The sequence below is a fragment of the Elephantulus edwardii genome, unplaced genomic scaffold (assembly GCF_000299155.1).
Source record: "Elephantulus edwardii isolate Elephantulus edwardi_28Jun2011 unplaced genomic scaffold, EleEdw1.0 scaffold00111, whole genome shotgun sequence".
Lineage (NCBI taxonomy): Eukaryota > Metazoa > Chordata > Mammalia > Macroscelidea > Macroscelididae > Elephantulus > Elephantulus edwardii.
The window spans coordinates 8,487,693-8,507,686 of NW_006399861.1; the positions used below are offsets into that span (position 1 = coordinate 8,487,693).

The following is a 19,994-nucleotide window of genomic DNA, read 5'->3' on the forward strand; positions in this document are numbered from 1 at the left end:
GTTTAGGACTGTTGTGCATAGGGTCGCTATGAGTCGCAAAGGACTCGACGGCACATAACTACAACAACACAACAACAATCGGCATTATTGAATTCAGGATGTGTAGAATTTTAGTGTAGATAATCTGGACCAGAAGAACTGAGTTTCATGCCAGATCCACCTTAGTCAAAATTAACTTTCTCAGTTTCCTCATCAGTAAAGTGCTTATAAAGTGACTGGTCCACATATGAATTTAATAAACTTTAGCTTTTTAAAATTTTAACTCTCACCAATGCTTTTCTTTTTTTTTTAAAATCAAAGACCTTTTTTATTTTCACATCCTTACATTCATTAGTGTAACATTTAAGTATTCATTTCTTCGTACATAAACCCATTAATATAGGTAGCTATATAATGAGCCTTCAGACTTGCACACTTAAGGTTCTAATAAAATGGAACCTTAAATATTTCTTCTCAGCCTCGAAGCTGCAAGAATTTAGAGGTTAAATAAATGAGAACATTTTTATTTATATCAGTTCAGTTTATACATATTTGACTTATTTTAATGACTGATTTGTTTCTAGTAAGAAAACCAAGTTTAAAATAACTTGATAATCTTGCTTCAAACACAACTGTTCATATATCATACTCCAGTTCCATCAATTCAAATTTACTTTTGGTATCAGCGTAAAAGCTACTGCATATATATATTCAGTGAAGTTGAACCTTTCATAATCAGCATAAAAATAGACTGATGGACCATTTCCAGGATGCTACTAAAAGTAGCTTTTAAAAAAAAATTAATGTACTGAAACAATATTAAGCTCATTGAAAATACAGATGTGGGATTATTCCATTCTGTCCAAATTTATTAAATACCTTCCAAAATGTTCTTTATTTCAGTCCTAGAACTTCTCAGGAGCTATGAGCTTTTCCCTTTAAGAAATGTAACTTCCATAATAGCTCCCCAGAGACTGGAGGGGGGAGGGGGCGGGGGGATCTTCTAATTTAAAAGTTGATTGGTTTGCCAAATGACGCAGTCAGATTTGCTTCTCTAAAAGCTTCTGATAGGGTCGGATGTGCATGGCAGACTCCTGCGGCGTCTTCACAAGATGCCCCGTATTCCAAAGCAAGAGCAGCAAGAGCAGCTTCCTTTACCATTTCTCGAGCACCTGGTCCTAGAATACGTGCTCCCAGTACTCTGTTGATTTCTACCCAAGAATCTTCACCATGCCATCTGTGTCAGCATTTGTCTTAGCTCTGCTGTTAGCAGCAAATGGGAATTTCCCAACTTTGTACTGAATACCCTCTTCTTTCAACTGCCCTTCTGATTTGCCAACCCAAGCTACTTCCGGATGAGTGTAAATCACTGATGGGACACAATTGTAGTTGATGTGCAAGGCACCACCAGCCATTCCCTCAACACAGATAATGCCTTCATCCTCTGCTTTGTGAGCCAGCATTGGACCAGCAACCAAGTCACCAATAGCATAGATATTTGGAATTTTAGTCTGGAATCTGGTATTCACTGGAATTCTGCCTCTGGGGTCAAGCTCAATGCCAAGTGTTTCTAATTCCAAATTCTGAGTAAAAGGTCATCGGCCAAGGCAAACCAAGAGTATGTCACAAGTGATAACGTCAACCTTTCCACCAGATGCAGCTTCAATAGAAACATCAATTTTTCCATCTGACTTCTTGGTAGGTAGCACCAGTAACCTTTGTATTCAACCTAAATTTAAATCCCTGTTTCTGAAGGATCCATTGAAAGTTTTTAGACATCTCCATATCAATCCCAATTCCACCAACAGGACTCAAAAAGTCAACTGCTGTCACATCTGCTCCAAGTCTTTGCCAAACAGAACCCAATTCTACACCTATTACTCCTGCCCCAGTGACAACCATCTTCTCTGGAACTTTTTTTAAAGACAAAGCACCTGTAGATGACACTATTGTATCTTCATCAATCGTGATTCCAGGAAAGGGAGTAATTTCTGAACCTGTAGCGATGAGGGTGTTCTTTGTGTCAATCACCTGAGTGCTCCCATCAGCCTTAGAAGCAGTGACCTGATTTTTGCCAGTTATCTTCCCATATCCACCTGCGTGAACAACCTTGCTCTGTTTGAATAAGTGGGCAATTCCACCAGTTAAAGCTTTTACTGCAGTACTCTTCTGTTCCATTATCTTCTCTAAATTCAAGCTAACTTCAGACATTTCCATTCCCCTAGATGCAAAATCTTTTCCATGAGCCATATGGTAATAATGAGAATTATTCAACAAAACCTTAGAGGCAATGCAACCAACATTCAAGCATGTTCCACCAAGAGTGTCATTCTTCTCAAGGCAGACTTGAAACCTAACTGGGCAGCTTTAATAGCAGCAACATATCCTCCGGGACCAGAAGCTATCACTTGTCACATCAGCATCAATCGATTGATCTGCATATGTTCTTAGAGGAACTGCAGAAACTCCTTGAAGACCAGGAGGTAATCGGCAGAAATGGCCTCTCTTGGCCAAGGAGTAGCACACGCGACTCCAGCTCTGCATCTTGCCCCTGCACTTTTTCTTGCCGCTAGTGCTTTCACCTCCTCACCAGTACTTTTCAAGAAACAACCTTCCATCTTGCTCCTTCCTTGTTTTCCTTCTATCTCTTTTTTTACATCTTTGGGGAGATTAAGATTGAGAATTGAGGAAAGCATAGTCCGCCACTCTTTCTAGTTGTCTTTTCTTTTTTAATGAGCCATTTGAATTGCAATATGTCTATAAGGAAATTAATCTGAATTTTATAATTTTAAAAGTAAATATAAAGCAAAACCACAAAATAAAAAAATGTAATGGAATATTACTACTCCACATTCATTAGGAAAATATAATAGAAAAAGAAATCAAAACTGAAAAATAACAAATTTTGCAAAGATGTGGAGAAATGTTGTTGGCTTAAAGAGCAGAGAATCATGAGGGCCTTGGCCTATTGATTCGACTTGGCTCCATGTGGAATCTAAGGGCTGAGTGAGGAGAACAAGAGGTCTGGGACTCAAGGTAAAGTGTGGGCTCCTCAGCTTGCAGCTGATGCCCTTTAAACCTAGTCACAAAATGGTTGGAGATGAGTTGACCAGACCCCAACAACACAAAGAGAAAATGATCCATACTGTGAGCTAGGGCTGATTGCTACAACCTGATGGCTTGCTCTAGACTGGACAATATTTATGGATGCAGATGCACAAAGTTCCCAAGTTGAACAGAAGATCCCTCAGCTAAAGGGAAATACGTGTTTCCTCAGAGTACTGATTTAATAGGGATGGGAAAATCATCAATCGGCTATCAAACATGAGGGTATTAGAACATGAGGCATGAAGTAGCTGACTTACACAAAAGTAGTTGTTGGCGGGATGATTGTAAGGGAGAGGAGATAAAACCCACAATATAAATGAACAAAATAGAATTTAAATGAAGAACTGTATGGAACACAATGTACATGCATGAAACACAATGTAAATGAATGATAAAAATATTCATTAAAAACATAGTATTAAATAAAATTCAAACACATAAAAAAGATGTGGAGAAATAACACTCTCATGCATTGTTGGGAAAAATGTAAGATGGAACAGTCACTATGGAAAAATTGTACAGATCTATAAAAGCTTAAACATAGAATTACTATCTAACAATCTTTCTCTTAGATATATACTCCAAAGAATTGAAAACAGATTCAAAAGAGACATGTATACCAATATTCTTTGCATCATTATCCACAATAACCAAAAGATGAAAATATCCCGTGTCTATCAACAGAGGAAAATATAAAGAAAAATATAACAATCATACAATAGAATATTATTAATCACCACAAAAACAGATGACGCTCTGATATACACTTGAACATGAATGGACCTTGAAAACATTATGCTAAGTGAGATAATGCAGACACAAAATTTTAAATACTATCTGATTCTTCTTACATAAAGTATGTACAATAGAATAGGCAAATGTATAGATACCAGAAGTAAATTAGTGGCTACCAGGGGCTAGGAGAAGCAGGAACAGTACTGGTGAGAATTCTTGCTTAAGAGTAGAGTTTCTATTCAGGGATATGAAAATTTTGGAAGTAGAGAGTTGTGACAGTTGCATATGATTAATAAAATAACTAATGCCACTGAAATATTCACTTCAAAATATTGTTGAACCACCAAAATACTAAGTATTTATTTTGGTACATAATTTACTTTTGTGAGATAGAGTCTGAATGTCTAAAGTTCATCATTCAGATGTTTTCTCTAGCAAATGATTAACTGTTCATTTTTGTGCTAAAGTAATTATTGTATTAAGGACAGAAGATTAGAATGAAATACAAGCCCCACCTCACTAGAGGCATATATAAATTCATGGGACCTCAGCATCTGGTGCTTTTTTCCCTTTGGAAAAGCTTGCTTACTTGGGACATAGCTTCCAGCTATAGCTTACCAGTCTCTACACCTTGCATCACCACAGTCACCATTTAGCTGTGCCACAAGTGACAGTCTACAAGACCCTGGTCCATCATGCACCAATTTCTCCAAAACCAGCCTGCTACCTGAGGTCATGTGAATCATTCTCCTGAAGGGTCTGAGTCTCTAGACGATTTTCTAGTGAATCTAAACACAAGCATCATATAGGGATTGGGAAACTGAGCCATGGATGGAGCTGTTTGTGTGAGAAATTATGGACACATAAGCGGGTTAAGCATTTCAGATTATATTGACCTGAGACTACTCATAAATAGTCTGCTATTAATCTTAGCAGGACAAGTTATGAAAACATAGGGTTATCACCATCAAATAAAATATTTTGTTTCTTAATTTTCATTTCTTTGTTTTATCAAAATGTTTCATGCTGCATCTGAGACAATGACAAAATTTTAAATTCAGGCTATGGACCTGAACTTCCATCTGAACTCACATGTAACTTTTGCAACCTCTTCTTAGATACACTTAGGGTCCTAGTAGGGAGTTCGGCAACCATTCTCCTTGGCAAGGTTTTGGAAATACTTACTATGATAACTTTTAAACAGCAGAACTCGTAAGGTGATTATTCAAATGGAAAATATTTTGTTACCTATATATTTACACAGTAGAGAGACCAGAGAAAGGAAAAAAATCCAACTAACTCTCAGAGGTTTTGTCTCTGACATCCTCCTCCTTTAAGGGTTCTGGGATTCCCATTGTTCTCAAGGTTAACCACAATTTGTTGTGATATACACAAAAATTTGGGAGATTTTTATTAGAGTATTTTTTATTTTGTTTTGTTTTTACTCTTTACCCATTTTACTCCATTTTCTAGGACTGACCTCTTACAGATTTCTGTTCAATAGCTAACTTTACTAATTTGAGCCCATCAAATAAATACTCTGGGCTTCACTTTTCTGTCTTTTCCCAATTAGGGATGAAAAAGCTGAAGTATTTATTTACCAATTCTCATCCCTCATTGGTTAAGGACTGCTCTAAGGACATTCATTTTCAGCACTTTCAACAGCCCTTTATGTTAATATAATCTAAGTAAGCTCTTCTGATCCAGAAGGAGAAGCAGAGAGACAAGAACACTTAAGGTAGGAAATGGGCACAGTAGACTGTTCACTAGTAGCTACAGGTGAACTCATGGTGGTGCATCTACACCATCTCCTATAAAAATGCAATAAAAAATTTACTAATATTACACAAATGAAAAAATAAATTTTCCACAATCATTGTCTAGATGTTAATACAAAGTCATTTATTAGAAGAGCTATCCTTCATTGTTGTTGGTTTGGGTTTGTTTTTTGCTTTTTTCTAAATAGTCTAGAGACTAAGATTCACCTGATGGTCTTTGCAATAGCTTGCTATGCATCAGAGATCTGGACAATGACTAAGGATGACAGAAGAATTGATGTCTTTGAGTTGTGGTGCTGGAGAAGAGTATTGACGATACCATGCACAGCCAAGAGAGCTAAAAGGTCTGTCCTGGAGAGGGTGAAACCAAGCTACTCTTTGAAGGCAAGGATGTTGAGACTGTGTATCACTTTGGGCATGAGACTCAGAGGAACCAGTCCTTGAAGAAGGACATCATTCTTGGAAGGGTCAAGGAACAGTACACAAGAAGAGGACCCCAGATGATATGGATTGTCACAGTAACTGGGATAATGAGGGTAGGTGTGTCAGAGGCAGTGAGATAGGCTCAGGCTAGATCAGGGGTCACAGCTACTATGCATAGGGTCACTCTGAGGGATAGTCTACTCAATGGCACATAACAATGACAACAGCAAAAACTATTCTATTTTTTCCACTTAGCATAGCATTTTCTGAAGTTCAATCCAGAAAAGTTCCAAAATATAGCTAATAAACATTTGTCCTCTGAGTCTATTTAGCACACTGTCAAAGTCTTTAGTGCTACTGTAAAGGCAAAAGAGAATGTGGGAATTAATCCTCCTGAGAAACTTTTCTGACCATTTCCCAAGTATTTTTTACCAGGCCCAAATATTAAGTAAGCTTACAGTTTAGAAAACAAGTTAGTATTTATCAAGTTTTCCAAAAGCCCAACCAAAAAAGACTAGTAGTTAACCGCTTGCACAACTCATCTCCTCAATGCTTCATCTAATCCATCATTCAGTTGACATTTCTATCCTATTTTCTTAATTCATAACTTCTTGTTTCCATAGAATCTCTGTTCCAGAAGTCAAAAAAGTCCTATAAGTCTAAGTAACTTCTCACTATTCCTTACTACTTTTTCCAAACACTGTGGGTGGTAGAAGTACACATCCATAGTTTAAATATCAGTGTGCAATATTTTTAATCAAGCTACAGAACTCACATAAAAAAATTCTTGGGGAAATAACAACTTTTCCATTACGTATTTTCCTGCCAGCAGAACTGTAAGATCAGCCTATGTCAACAAATTAACAAATGGAAGAGTAGTCATGAAACCTAGAGCTGCTTATTAATGTGCTTAGTAATTTTAATCCTCTTATTATGTAGTATCTTTAATTAAACCCTTGAAAATAGAGCATTTTCTCATCAGACTCAGAGCCTTCAAAAAATGGCTTAGAATTTGTCCAGACTTTAATATAGATACCTGCTGGGGGGGGGGGGGAAAGGCCTTTAATAAGTATGAGCAACTCTAGGAAAATTATACTTTTCAACGCAGAGGTGACAGTTTTTGTGAGTGACCGTTTCAAGGCAAATGAAAAAAGTAAACAGCTTCCCCAGGATGGAACTTTTCCATTATTCATGTTTTGATGGTTCCTCTTTATTTGCTTTAGACTATGTTATGGTGCTAAAATGATATTCTTTCATTCGGTTAAACTGTGTTCTCCTACCAGCTTTGTTGTTGCTATTTTATTCTTTTATAAAAATTTTATTTTATTTTATACCAGTTTACTTACAAAATTCGTATACATTGTTTTACACGCCAGATTTTCCGCTTTCTTTTACTCACCCCTCCTTCCTACCAGTTTTATACTAGAATCTTTTTTTAACTGACTAATTAATGCCATATATTTTCAGTGCTCAAGTTTCACAACTACATTCAAAGCAGCAAACTTTCAAAGTTGTAAGAAAAACAAAGAGCCTTAAGTTAAAAAAAATCTGTGCTTTATTCTTGGCTCCAGTCTTAAGGAACAGGAGAGAAAAGGGTGGAGGACCAAGGGGAAAACATACTAGAAACTGATGTGCCAAATGCAGGCTCAGGAAACTTTGACTACTATTTTTTAAAAAGTTCAGAATGATCCTTGTTAATTGGAGGACCTTAAGATGTGCTTAAAATAGGCAGCTAAAAAGGAATTCGCCAGCAGCTGCATGTTTTCATAGCCAATGTTGCATTTAACAGACTCACTTATACTGCACACTTTTACCCTGGGTGATCATTTCCATTTCCTCCTGACCATGCCAAAACCCAGGATTAGCACATTTAAGAATCATTTAGTCACTCACAAGTATATCGCTTCTTTTCAAGAGACCAAACTAAGTATTTTGGTGCACAAAGTAGAATTTCCATCCTCACTCTGAAAGAAGTTACAGCTGGGCTGAGAACTTGTTTAATACATATATAAAAAGAAAAGAATCATCTTCAAGAAATGCCAGCAAGCCAGCCAGTCTTTCAGACTGAATGTAGTGGCTTACAGGAGAAAGAAAATAAATTGCTGTCATAAGCCCCTTTCAGTCTTTCAGGAGAAAATGTTGTTATATCAAGTTACTTGTGACTCATGGTAACCCTCTGTACAACAGCTCTGAACCCTCTATCTTGAGCCAACCTCATTGTCTTTGACAAATCTACCTCTATTATCTCAGTCATTGAGTCAATTCAACTCATCCAGGGTCTTCCTATCTTGTGTCTACCCTTTCAAGTATGATGTCCCTCTCCAAGGACTGATTCCTTCTGGCCACATGCCCAAAGCATGTGAGAAGGAGCTTCAAAATCCTTGCCTCCAAGGAGCTGCCTGATTTCACTCTATCTGGGACAGAACTGTTTGTTCTCCTAGCAGTCCATGATATATTCATCGCTATTCTCCAGCACCACAATTAAAAGGTATCAATTCTTCTTCTATCACCCTTAGTTATTGTCCAGTTTTCTGATGTATAGAAAGTAATTGTGAAGACCATGGCCTGTATCAGGCACACCTTAGTCTCTAGACTGACTAGTTGTTCTTCAGTACTTTGGCAAGGTCTCTGACAGCAGATTTTCTCAATGTAAATTGTTTTTTAACTTCCTGGCTGCTGATATCAAAAGTATTAATTGTGGAGCCAAGCAAAAGAAAACTGTTAACAATCTCAGTCTCTTCACTGTCGATTGTGATTTTTCAAATTAGCCTAGGAGAAAGTAGCAGGACTTTATTTAGCCTTATCTGCCCTTCTATTTCCTTACCAATGACTGAAAGAAAGTCTCCCAAAATAATTGCTGACCCTCCAATGGATTTTTTCAGTGGTTGTAAATCATATGCGAGGAAATTTCCAGGTTTTCTCCTGTGGAGCTGCTCATGGAATTGACCTGCAAGCCAGGAGCCATCTTTAGTTTAACAGTGAAACTCCTTACACACTAGGCACTGGAGCTCCCTGTTACAAATGAGGACTCTAGAAGTGTGAGTGGAACAAATAGGTCCATGTAAGGTTGATAGAAAATAAAAACATGAGTGCTCACTTAGAGAGGACATATACTAAAATTGGAACGATACAGAGAAGATTAGCATGGCCCCTGCACAAGAATGACATACTAATTTGTGAAGCGTTCCATATTTTTATTTCAGAAAATAGAAAAATATGGAATTCTCCAAGACTCATTCTATGACTCAAACATATCCTTGATACCAAAGTCAGGAAAGGACACCACCAAAATAGAAAACTATAGGCCAATATCTCTCATGAAAATAGATGCAAAAATCCTAAATAAAATACTAGCCAATAGAATCCAATGATATATCAAAGAAATAATTAATCATGACCAAGTGGGATTCATAACAGGAATGCAAGGATGATTCCAACATAAAAAAACAATTCATATAATTCATCACATTAACAAATCAAAGAACAATAATGACATGATCCTATCAATTGACGCAGAAAAGGCCTTAGACAAAATCCAACACCCTTTCATGATTAAAACACTCAACACACTAGGATTAGAGGTGAATTTCTTCAACATAGTAAAAAGTATTTATGCAAGCCCAAGAGCCAACATGGTTCTCAATAGAGAGAGGTTAAAGGCATTCTCTTTATATCAGGAACTAGGCAAGGCTGCCCACTATCACCTCTCCTATTCAATATTGTATTGAAAGGCTTAGTGACAGCATTAAGACAAGAGAAGGAAATAAGAGGTATCCAAATTGGCAAAGAGAAAGTAAAATTATCTCTCTATGCAGATGATATGATAGTATACTTAGAAAACCCTAAAGACTCAGCAAGAAAACTATTGGACATAGTTGACCAATTCAGCAAAGTAGCAGGATTACAAGATCAACATACAAAAATCAGTTGGATTTCTCTACAGTGACAAAGAGAATACAGAGCCGAAGCTAAGAAAAACAATATCCTTCACAATAGCTAATCACAAGATTAATACTTGCGAGTAAATGTAACCAGAAGTACAAAGGATCTATTCAAAGAAAATTACAAAACATTATTGCAAGAAACAAAAAGAGGCCTGGAGAAGTGGAAGAATATTCCTTGCTCATGGATAGGAAGACTCAATATTGTGAAAATGGCAATACTACCAAAGGCAATTACATGTTCAATGCAATCCCAATAAAAATATCAATCCCATTTTTCAACGAGATGGTAATCTCCAGTTTCAATTGGAATGGAAAGAAGCCCCGAATAAACAAAGCACTCCTTAAAAATAGGAAAAAAAGGTAGGAGGCATCTCACTCCCTAATTTCAAATCCTACTACACTGATGTGGTGGGTAAGACAGCATAGTACTGGTACAGTGACAGACACATAGATCAATGGAATAGAATTGAGAACCCAGAAATCAGCCCATTTACCTATGGTCAGACACCCAAATGTTGAGGACTCTCCTTCGTAGTGTCGCTATGAGTTGTCTGCGACTTGACAGCACTTAACAACAATAACATCAACATAGAAAGATCAGCTGGCCCAGTGGACAGAAAGCGATGCTACCAAGCCAAAGGTGGGTGGCTTTTAATGTGCAGCCCTCAGGCCTCTTTTTCATTGTTTTTGTTCAGACATTCCTCTAGGTCATATAGCCCTGGTGTATAAGTTGCTGTATAGCGGTAACTTGTGGTTGCTGTGAGGCTGAATACTGTGACACTGATATGTCAAATGTGTTAATGGTTGGTCACTCAATGTGGACAGAGAGTGGGCTGGAGCTCCCCTATTAAAACAAGCTTGGAAGGAGGAGTGGCATCCACTTCCTAATAGTTTGCCTCCAGAAACCCTATGAACCTGGAGAGAGGATGAAAGACACCCAAGCGTTGAGTACTCTCCTTCATAAGGTCACTATGAGTTGCCTGTGACTCGACAGCATTTAACAACAACCACCTATGGTCAGCTGATTTTTGACAAGGAGATTAAATCAGTTAAGTGGGGAAATGACAGCCTTTTTAATAAATGGTGTTGGCAAAATTGGAAAACTATCTGCAGAACACTCAAGCAAGATCCACACCTCATGCCATATACAAAAACCAATTCAAGGAGTATCATGGACCTAGGACTAAAATCAAGAACTATAAACTTCATTAAAGAAAAGCTTGGAAGAACTCTAGTAGTTCTAATCCACAACATAAATGGTCTTCCAAGTATCCTGAAAAATCTACAGCCAGGAGAAGATAAAATAGATTAATGGGACCTTCTAAGAATCAAATCCCTATGCACATCCAGAAACTTCTCCAACAGGGTAAAAAGGGAAGGCACAGACTTGAAAAAAAGTATTTGGTAATGACATGTCTGTTAAGGGATCTATATCTAAAATTTATAAAATACTTAAGCAACACAACAAGATAAAAGTAAACAGTCCAATTGAAAAATGAGCACAGGATATGAACAGACACTTCACCAAAGAAGACATTCAGATGGCCAACAAGCATATGGAAAAATTTTCAAAATTCCTAGCTCTAAAGAGATGTAAATCAAAACAACTATGAGATATCATCTGACCCCAGTAAGAACAGCAAAATTTAACAGAACAAAAAGCATCAAATGCTGGCAAGGTTGTGGAAAAACTGGAACCCTTATTCACTGTTGGTAGAAGTGTAAAATGGTGCAACCACTGTGGAAAGTGGTGTGGCGCTTTCTCAAAAAGTTGCAAATAGAGATACCATTTGACCCAGCAATTTCACTACAGGGAGTATATCCTAAAGAGACCATAACTGACATCCAAACAGATATATGCACACCCATGTTTATTTTGGCTTTGTTCACAATAGCAAGGAGTTGGAAACAAGTGCCCATCAACAAACGAATGGATAGAGAAGCTGTGGTATATTCATACAATGGAATACTATGGTGCACTGAAAAACAAGGAACTCATGCAATATTATTCAAAATGGATGACCCTGGGGGACATTATGCTGAGTGAAATATCTCAGTCAAAAAAAGACAAATACTGCATACTGCCACTGTTGCAGAATGGGACTGACATCAAGATTGGGGTAAGACTGAGAAAAACTGGATAAATCATGTATACTGCATTGAAACAGATGAGGGAGAAAACAGTTTAAAAGCAATATATGATAGGATATTATGGTTATCTCAAAAGTCCAGAATTAAGGTTGCATAGTGGAATGTACTCGGGGCAGTGGGAAGGGGTGGGGGAATTGTATACCAATGAAGGAATTTTTCTTTTACTTTTCAAAGAGAGGAGTGAACTGTGGGGGAGGGTTGGACAGGGAGAAAAGTGCATCAATGAATGAATGGAAAGTCAAAATCTCTATAAATGTTCATTAAAATTAATAAAATTTAAAAAATAAAAGCATGAGAAGGAAAACCTGTTGTCATTGAGGTGATTTTTGCTCATGATGACTCCATGTGTATAGAGTAGAACTGTGCCGTGTTGTTTCCAAGTTTGGAGCCTCTGTGGAAGATCATATGTGCTTTCTTGCTCAGGGATACTGAGTGGAATCACCAATGGTTAGGTTATTTGTTGTTGTTGTTGTTGTTCTTGTTGTTGTTCTTGTTCTTGTTAAGGATCATGGAATCTGAACCAATCCATAGCTGATCCTCCAGCAGGTTTTTCAGCATGATAGATTGTCCAGCTTTCTCCTGAGGAGTAGGTGGTGAGTTAGAATCACACATCTTTGAGTTGGCAATGCACCTCCTAAGCAACTGCAACTTTTCATGCTATCCTAGGAATTGAAAAAACTGAAATTCAGAACTAAATGCCACTGAGACAATTCCAACTCATAGTAACCCTCCATAGGCTTTCCAAGGTGAACAATAGAAAAAGATAGTCTTTTTTTTTTTTTGCCAAGCCACTATTAGATTCAAAACACCTTTTGACAGGCAGTCTTTCCATTAGCAGCACGACAGACATACTACCAATTTAACCACAAGTGGGCCTTCGAAACGGATAAAACGTATGCTATAATAAAATCACTGAAAAAGTATTACTTTTATCATCAATAAAACTGTTGTGGTTGTTGTTGTTTTCTCTCTTTGTCAGTTGTATCTTCCTACAGGAATTTTTCTGAAAGGTAGAGCTGTGTCTTATAGATGAATATCCTTTCTTCCCTGTAGAATACATCATGAGTGAAACAAAAGCTTATTACTTCACTTGGGGCTACAATTGCCACAGATAACATTCTTTTAGATTATTAAGTAAGATTATTTTGTAAAAATGGCATTGAGGGGATGGCATCTGATCTATTCTAACTTCCCAAGATGGGAAGAGTGTCAATGTTAGTAGCAACGGCCTAAGGCTGATTCTAAGCATAAGGTCAGACGTTTCTCCACCCTCCAACCTTTATACGTATTCTGGCACATCATCTGTCCTTCCACAGCACTTCCTACTTCTCTGTTGACTTTGTTAATGTATTGTAATCATTGCACAGAACTCACAGACCCTATTTATGATTATGGAATTTTTTAAGCACCATATTACAACTTAGGATCAGAAATGTCTCTGGATCTTAAACAGGACTATGCCCATAGACAAGGAACTCTCTGGCCTTCAGCCTGCCCTCTGCCTTGCTTAGGGGAGTGTTTTAAAGCTCTTTGGCTCCACTTAGTGCCCTACTCCACCAGCAAGTCTTCTATGTGAGAGTGCTCAAGTTTCTCATCAGAGTGAGAAGCCCAATGGGAAGTCCACCAAACCAGTTCCTGCTAGTCTCTTAATTCGGCTGCCTTTGGTGTTACCATTTGGACCCTGGTGCTTCTCACCATCTCTAGTGCTGCAGCTCAATGTCTCATCACTCTAGGAGGCTTCAGCAGCAGGGCTCAAGGTCCAAAGGGTAAACTGCATTCTCATCTCTTCTTCTTGATAGTAATCAAGATGCTATTACTCAAGTCCCCTCTGCCCACTGGGATAGGCACTCTTTTTATTCTAAGATTGAGGGAGAAGTTAATCCCCTCATTAGAGTTCTATACACCTTATTAGGATGGCCCAACTCCCACAAAGATGCCATGCATCTTATTTTTACATTATTAGCAAACTATCCAATCCCCTGGTTGGATTCTATTGTTTCACACTTCCACAGTCTCATTCATTCACTTGATGAAAGTTGCAAAGACGCCATAGTCATGGCTCAAAGGCTCATGTTAAGTAATTCTTTGTACTGCAGTTCCAAACAACATCAGTATTATAGATGATAGGCAGACAAACAGGCAACTGTTCTAAGTATTTTCATTTAAAACTTGTTTCTACCAACAAGAGCAAGAATGTCATTTTAAAGACCGAGATGTTCCTGATGCCTTTTCAATTTTCAATTGCTTATTATGCATTGGAAAGTTGGACCATAATAAGATTGAAGAAGAATCAATGCCTTTGAATTGCAATGTTTAAGAAGAGTATTGACACTTAGCATAGATTTCCAAAACTGCAAACAAATCTGTCTTGGAGGCTTTGCAACCAGGATGCTGCTTAGAGGCAAAGATAATGAAACTTTGTCTCACAAACTTTGGTCATGTTGTCAGGAGGGTTCAATCTTTGGAAAAAGACATCATCCTGGGGAAAGTAGAGAGTTAGCCAAAAAGAAGAAGACCTTCAAAAAAATGGATTGACAGGGTGACTGCAAAAAAGAACTTGAGAATTAAGGAGTTCCTGAATACAGTATAGGGCTAAGTTTACATCTGTTGTTTATAGGATGGCTTTGAGTTACAGCACCTAACAACAACCATAGGGTGAAAAGAAAACCTACAGACTAAGAAAAAAACATTTTGCAATGACATTTCAGACAAGCATCTCATAATGAAAATTTACAGAATCATGACCATACACAATCAGAAGAGGATAAAATTGATGAATGGGACCTTCTAAAGGTTAAATTCTTGTAGCAGTAAAAACATTTTCAACATTTTATTAACTGGGAAAAACATTTGGCAATACCATCTCAGACAAGGGTCTCATATAAAAAGTTTTCAGAATCCTATACAGTGTCCACAAGAAAAACACTGATAACACAATTACAAAATGGCAAAAGACATGGAAAGACTTTTCACAGAGAAAGATATTTGAATGACTAACAGAGACATGAAGAAATGTTAAAAAGCACCGGCAATAAGAGAGCTGCAAATCAAAACCACAATGAGATAACATCTCACCCCAGTAGCAGTGGCAAAGTTTAATAGGATAGCAAGTGATAAATGTTGGAGGAAGCAGTTTGGCATTTCCTCAAAACTGAACATAGAAATTCTGTGTGGCCCAGCTATTCCACTTCTTGGAATATACCCTGAGAAAATGAGGACTGAGGTACAATTGGAGACTTGTACCCTAATATTCATCGCAGTATTATCCACCATTGCAAGAACATGGAAAGAGTTCAAATGTCCAACCACAATCAAATGGATTGTCAAATTGTGGTACATTCACATGATGGAATACTACACAGCATGCAGGAGCAATTATTTTGAAAATCACTACTTAACGAGATGGAACAGAGAGCATTATGCTAAGTGAACTAACTCAGTCCCATAAAGACAAATACTGTATAAGCCCTTTATTGTAGAAATAAAAAGATAACTAGTAAAGCATGTATGAGGGTCCAAGGAGGGGGAGGGTAGGAGCAGAGGGGTGAAGACAGGCAGGGGACTAATCATAGAGTTGCTCAATTAGATGGATAAAGGGAGGGGTGGGAAAGGAAATAGGAAATATCCAGTGTGAAAAACAATGTATAGAAACATCATAAACTGGTATAAAATAAAAATTTTATTAAAAAAAGAAAATAAAGACATACTTGGAAGGGTGGAAAGACAGAGAAAGAGAAGACCATTGATGAGATGGATTGATTCAGTGACTAGGGTAATGAGTATCAGAGACAGTAAAGTTGGCACAGGATAGAGAAGGTTTCAGGGCTGTTGTACATGGGGTCACTATGAGTCACAAGTGACTCAACAGCACATAACAACAACATGACCTCTACAAGAAAAAGACTGATAACACAATGGACAAAAGACAGAGAAAGACTTTTCACAGAAGAAGACATTTGTATAACCAACAAACACATGAAGAAATGTTCCAAATCACTGGCAATAAGAGAAATACAAATTAAAACCCCAGTACCAATGACAAAGTTTAACAACACAGTAAGGATTAAATGTTGGAGAAGATGTGGATAGATTGGAACTCTCATGCTCTACCTGTAAAATGGTACAACAACTCTAGAAGCAGTTTAGCCTTTCCTCAAAAAGTTGAACACTAAAATCTCATATGACCCAGCTATTGAACTGCTGGGAACGCACTCCAAGGAAATTCGAACCGAAATACAGATGGGGATTTTTACACCTGTGTTCATAGAAACATTATTCACAGTAGCAAGAAATTAGAAACAGTTCAAATGTCCATCAAATGAATGGATTGAAAAATTATGGTACATTCACACAATGGATTACTTTGCAGCACTCAAAAGCAATGATTTTATAAAATACTATATAAAATGGAAGAATCTAGAGAGCATCATGCTGAGTGAGCTAACTCATAGTACAGACACTGCATGTTGTTGCATACCATAGAGTTGGAACCAACCCATAACCGACCCTCCTGCAGGTTTTCAGAGGTCTTTAGTCACACAGGAGGAGATTGTCCATCCATCTCCCATGGAGCCGCTGGTGACTTCGAACATGCCTTCAGGATTGCAGCACCGCTTCTTGTCACTAGGCCACCAGAGCTCCCTTAAACAATGTATAAGACTATTATCATAAAAATAGGATAAAAAATAAAAGTTAAAAATGAGAAAGGAAGGGAGGCAGAAGGTAGGGCGCGAAGGAAATCACTAAGATAAGAGAGTTGGTGAGCCAAGGCGGGGCTTGGGGGAGGTAGTTAAGGGTTTAGTAAAGATCCATTGGAAACCTGAAAAGATGCGACAATAGTAGTCCTAGACCAAAGGTGATTAATTTTTATAAAACACAATGTACACGAGTGATCATTTGAAACAATGTGAATGTAGAGATATGAGAAATTCAGGGTACATAAATGATAACCAATGTATACAAATTTTGTATGCAAACCAATATAAAATAAAAATAGATAACCCCCCCAAAAAAGGTTTCAAAGGTATGAGTTTAAATAAGCCTAGCAAAATGGTTTAGATTCAATCAAATATTGAAAAGAAGAGCTAACATTAGAGTAAGGATGAGCAAAATAGCAGCCTTGAGGCATTTAGCTAAGTTTCCTAAAGAAAATGTCTTTTCTTTTTTTTTGAGGGAAGACGAGAGAACTTTTCTTTGCTGTCCACTCCGGGGTCATCTCGTGCTTTCTCTGCAGTCTGGCCTCAGGCCGCCCGGCCTGTGTGCAGGCTCAGCTCCTGCTCTGCTGCTGCTGTTGCTGCTGCAAGCTGTCATCCTCTTCCTGGCCCTGAGGTGGTGGTGGTGGCGGTGGAGGCTGCTTCCGCTCTGGGGTGGTTGCCAGGAACTCAGAGGTGGAGCTTGCCAGGTGGAAGACCACGGGGATCTGGGCTAAGGCAGGGTTGGTCTCCTGTAGGCCCTGGATCCATTTGGCCAATGTGGCCTGATCGTGGGCACCTGCCATGCACATGGCGAAGACAGGCCCTTCCTCCACTTCATCGATATCAAACTCGTAGTCATCCCAGCCATCCCTCCCATACTCCAGGTCAAGCTGCATGGGGTAGTAGAGGTTCCACTCCTCTGGAATCTCTTCTACTTTTCTCTCCTCAGGAGGCAGCAGGTCAGCTCTGACTGAGGATGTGGTAGTAGACACACTTATTGTGGAGCCACAGGGAGAAGGGGCTCTCGACAAAGATAGGCCGGGATGGATCGTGCCAGGCCAGGGCAGCCTGCTGTTCAGGACTCTGGATTCCTACAATGTGGGGGTGGGTGGGATCTGCTGCCCCCGTGGAGTCTTTGGACAGAGGCATCTGGTAGACGGAGACCTGGGCGCTGAGGTCGGGCTCTATGTGCCGCAGGCCCAACCTGGCCAGGTCCACAGGGTCCTGGGGAAGCTCCCGGGGCACAGGGAAGGGGTTGATGTTCTCGAAGCGGGTCTGCCACAGCCTCATGCGTGTGTACTTGAGCATCGGTAAGCTTCTGTGGCCAAAGATCTGAAGAAGCAGGAACTCCGTCTCTTTATTGGGTATCACCCCGTGGTTCTCCATCTGCTCCAGGACGGTGACACCACACTCCTGCTGCGGCGGGTAGTGCAAATACATGCGCTGGAAGATGTTGCGCGCCCGAAAGACATCCTTGGGGAAGATGTCGAGCAGCATGTTGTAGACGGCCAGGTCCCGCTCCGCGCCCGTACTGACGCATCTTGCTCAGGGCCAGGTAGATGAAGTCCACATGCCCCCGCTTGCGCACGTTGTGCTTTCTGAAGTTCTGGATGGCCTGCACAAAGCTCGCCTTGTCCTGCTTGCTGCTGGGGCTAAACAGCTCCTTGTGGGGCACCACGGCCTTGACGGGAGCCCCCCCCCCCCGCGGGAAGGCTCCGGAGGGCGTGGAACCAGTGGGGAGTCAGAACGGAGGCTGGCTGCGCTGCAGTGGAGGCCCTGCAGGGGGACCTCCTCATGGGGTCGGCCGCGATCTCCAGGCCGGCTCTGTCTTGATACTGGGCGCCGCTATATTGGCCCGGAGAGCTTCAAGAAAATGTCTTTTCTAATGAACATAAATTAAGCCATTTATATTCAATCTATTCAGTACTTGCTTGGTTGGGAATGTCTATCTGCAACATTGTCTATTTTAGGATATACAGAAGGAGAGGGTAGAGACTCTGCATAACTAATCTTCTGGTGGCCCAGAGGTAAGGAATTGCATTGTCAAACCAAAAGCACATGCTTTGAATCCACCAGCTGCTCCTTGGGAGAATGACGGACAATTTCTTCCCACGCAATTTACTGCCCCTAAAAACTTACTGAAAGGTCAGTTATGAGTCAATTCAGACAACAGAGAAACTGTGTCACCTGATATAGAAAGAAACAACACCAAGCAGCAGCACCAGCTCAAGCAGTGAGAACCAGGAGATGTGCACAAGATGATGTGGTTAGTTAGTAGACCACAAGGTAAGCCACTACCACAGCCTTGCCAGGCCATGCAACAAAAGAGTATGTTAGGCAGGTAGTTTTCTCCAGACACTTATCAATACAGCTAAAGAGCTTTGTCTGAGCAGAGCTCAAGACAAGAGCCAAGGGTGAGGACCAAGACCTGAAAGGTGAATGCTAAAGGCCAAGGGTCAGATGAGATCTTTCCTGAAGGGGCTGAGAAGAGCTTGTCCTCAGGAGGTCAAGAGGAGCTCTGCATAGTTGAAGGAGTGGAGACCTGCTTGATTGAACCCTAACCCTAAGAGCTCTACACTGAAAAAGGAAGACTTTGTGATCCTGTTTTGTTGTTTTTTGGGTTTTTTTCTTTGATCCTGTTTTGTGGGGGTTTTTTTTCAGGATCATGTTTTCTGATCCTGATTGCAAAACTTCACAGTCAGGCTGTCTTGGTTTCTCCTCCCTGCTGATTATTGTATCTGTAGCTCTATTGGTTTTGTGTAATCACTGGCTTCTCTTGCTTCAGGGCCCCATCATCCTCACTGGTATTAATGAAGCCAGTTCTATAACAGATTCTTCTAGGACAGCCCTGATTTGCAGAGAAAAATAACTGTTGAACTTCTCAGCAGTGCGGGTGTCCAAATGCATATTCCTGAAGGTCTTGCTGGGTAGAGGGTCCTCTGTACCCTCTCATAAAAACATAACCCTTGGTGAGTCTTCAGATCCCATATAATATGTCCATGATAGCATGTCCACTTCCTCCAACCTTTTCATTCCATCCTCCACCATCTTCCACAATAATCCATACATTTCAGTTTTGGAGCATGAGCCATCACTTTCTCCAAACCTCTAAAAGCAAACTGAAGGTAAGTAAATGACTATTAAAAACTAAGTGTGATTACTCCAGGAGATTGGGTAGAACA

The 19,994-nt window shown here is 39.5% G+C and overlaps 2 pseudogenes; both read right to left on the minus strand.

Moving 5' to 3' along the window:
• Window positions 1-987: 987 nt before the first annotated feature.
• LOC102845323 lies at window positions 988-2,523 on the minus strand (annotated as a pseudogene).
• A 14,861-nt stretch (window positions 2,524-17,384) lies between these two features.
• On the minus strand, window positions 17,385-19,719 carry LOC102873125 (annotated as a pseudogene).
• Window positions 19,720-19,994: the final 275 nt, after the last annotated feature.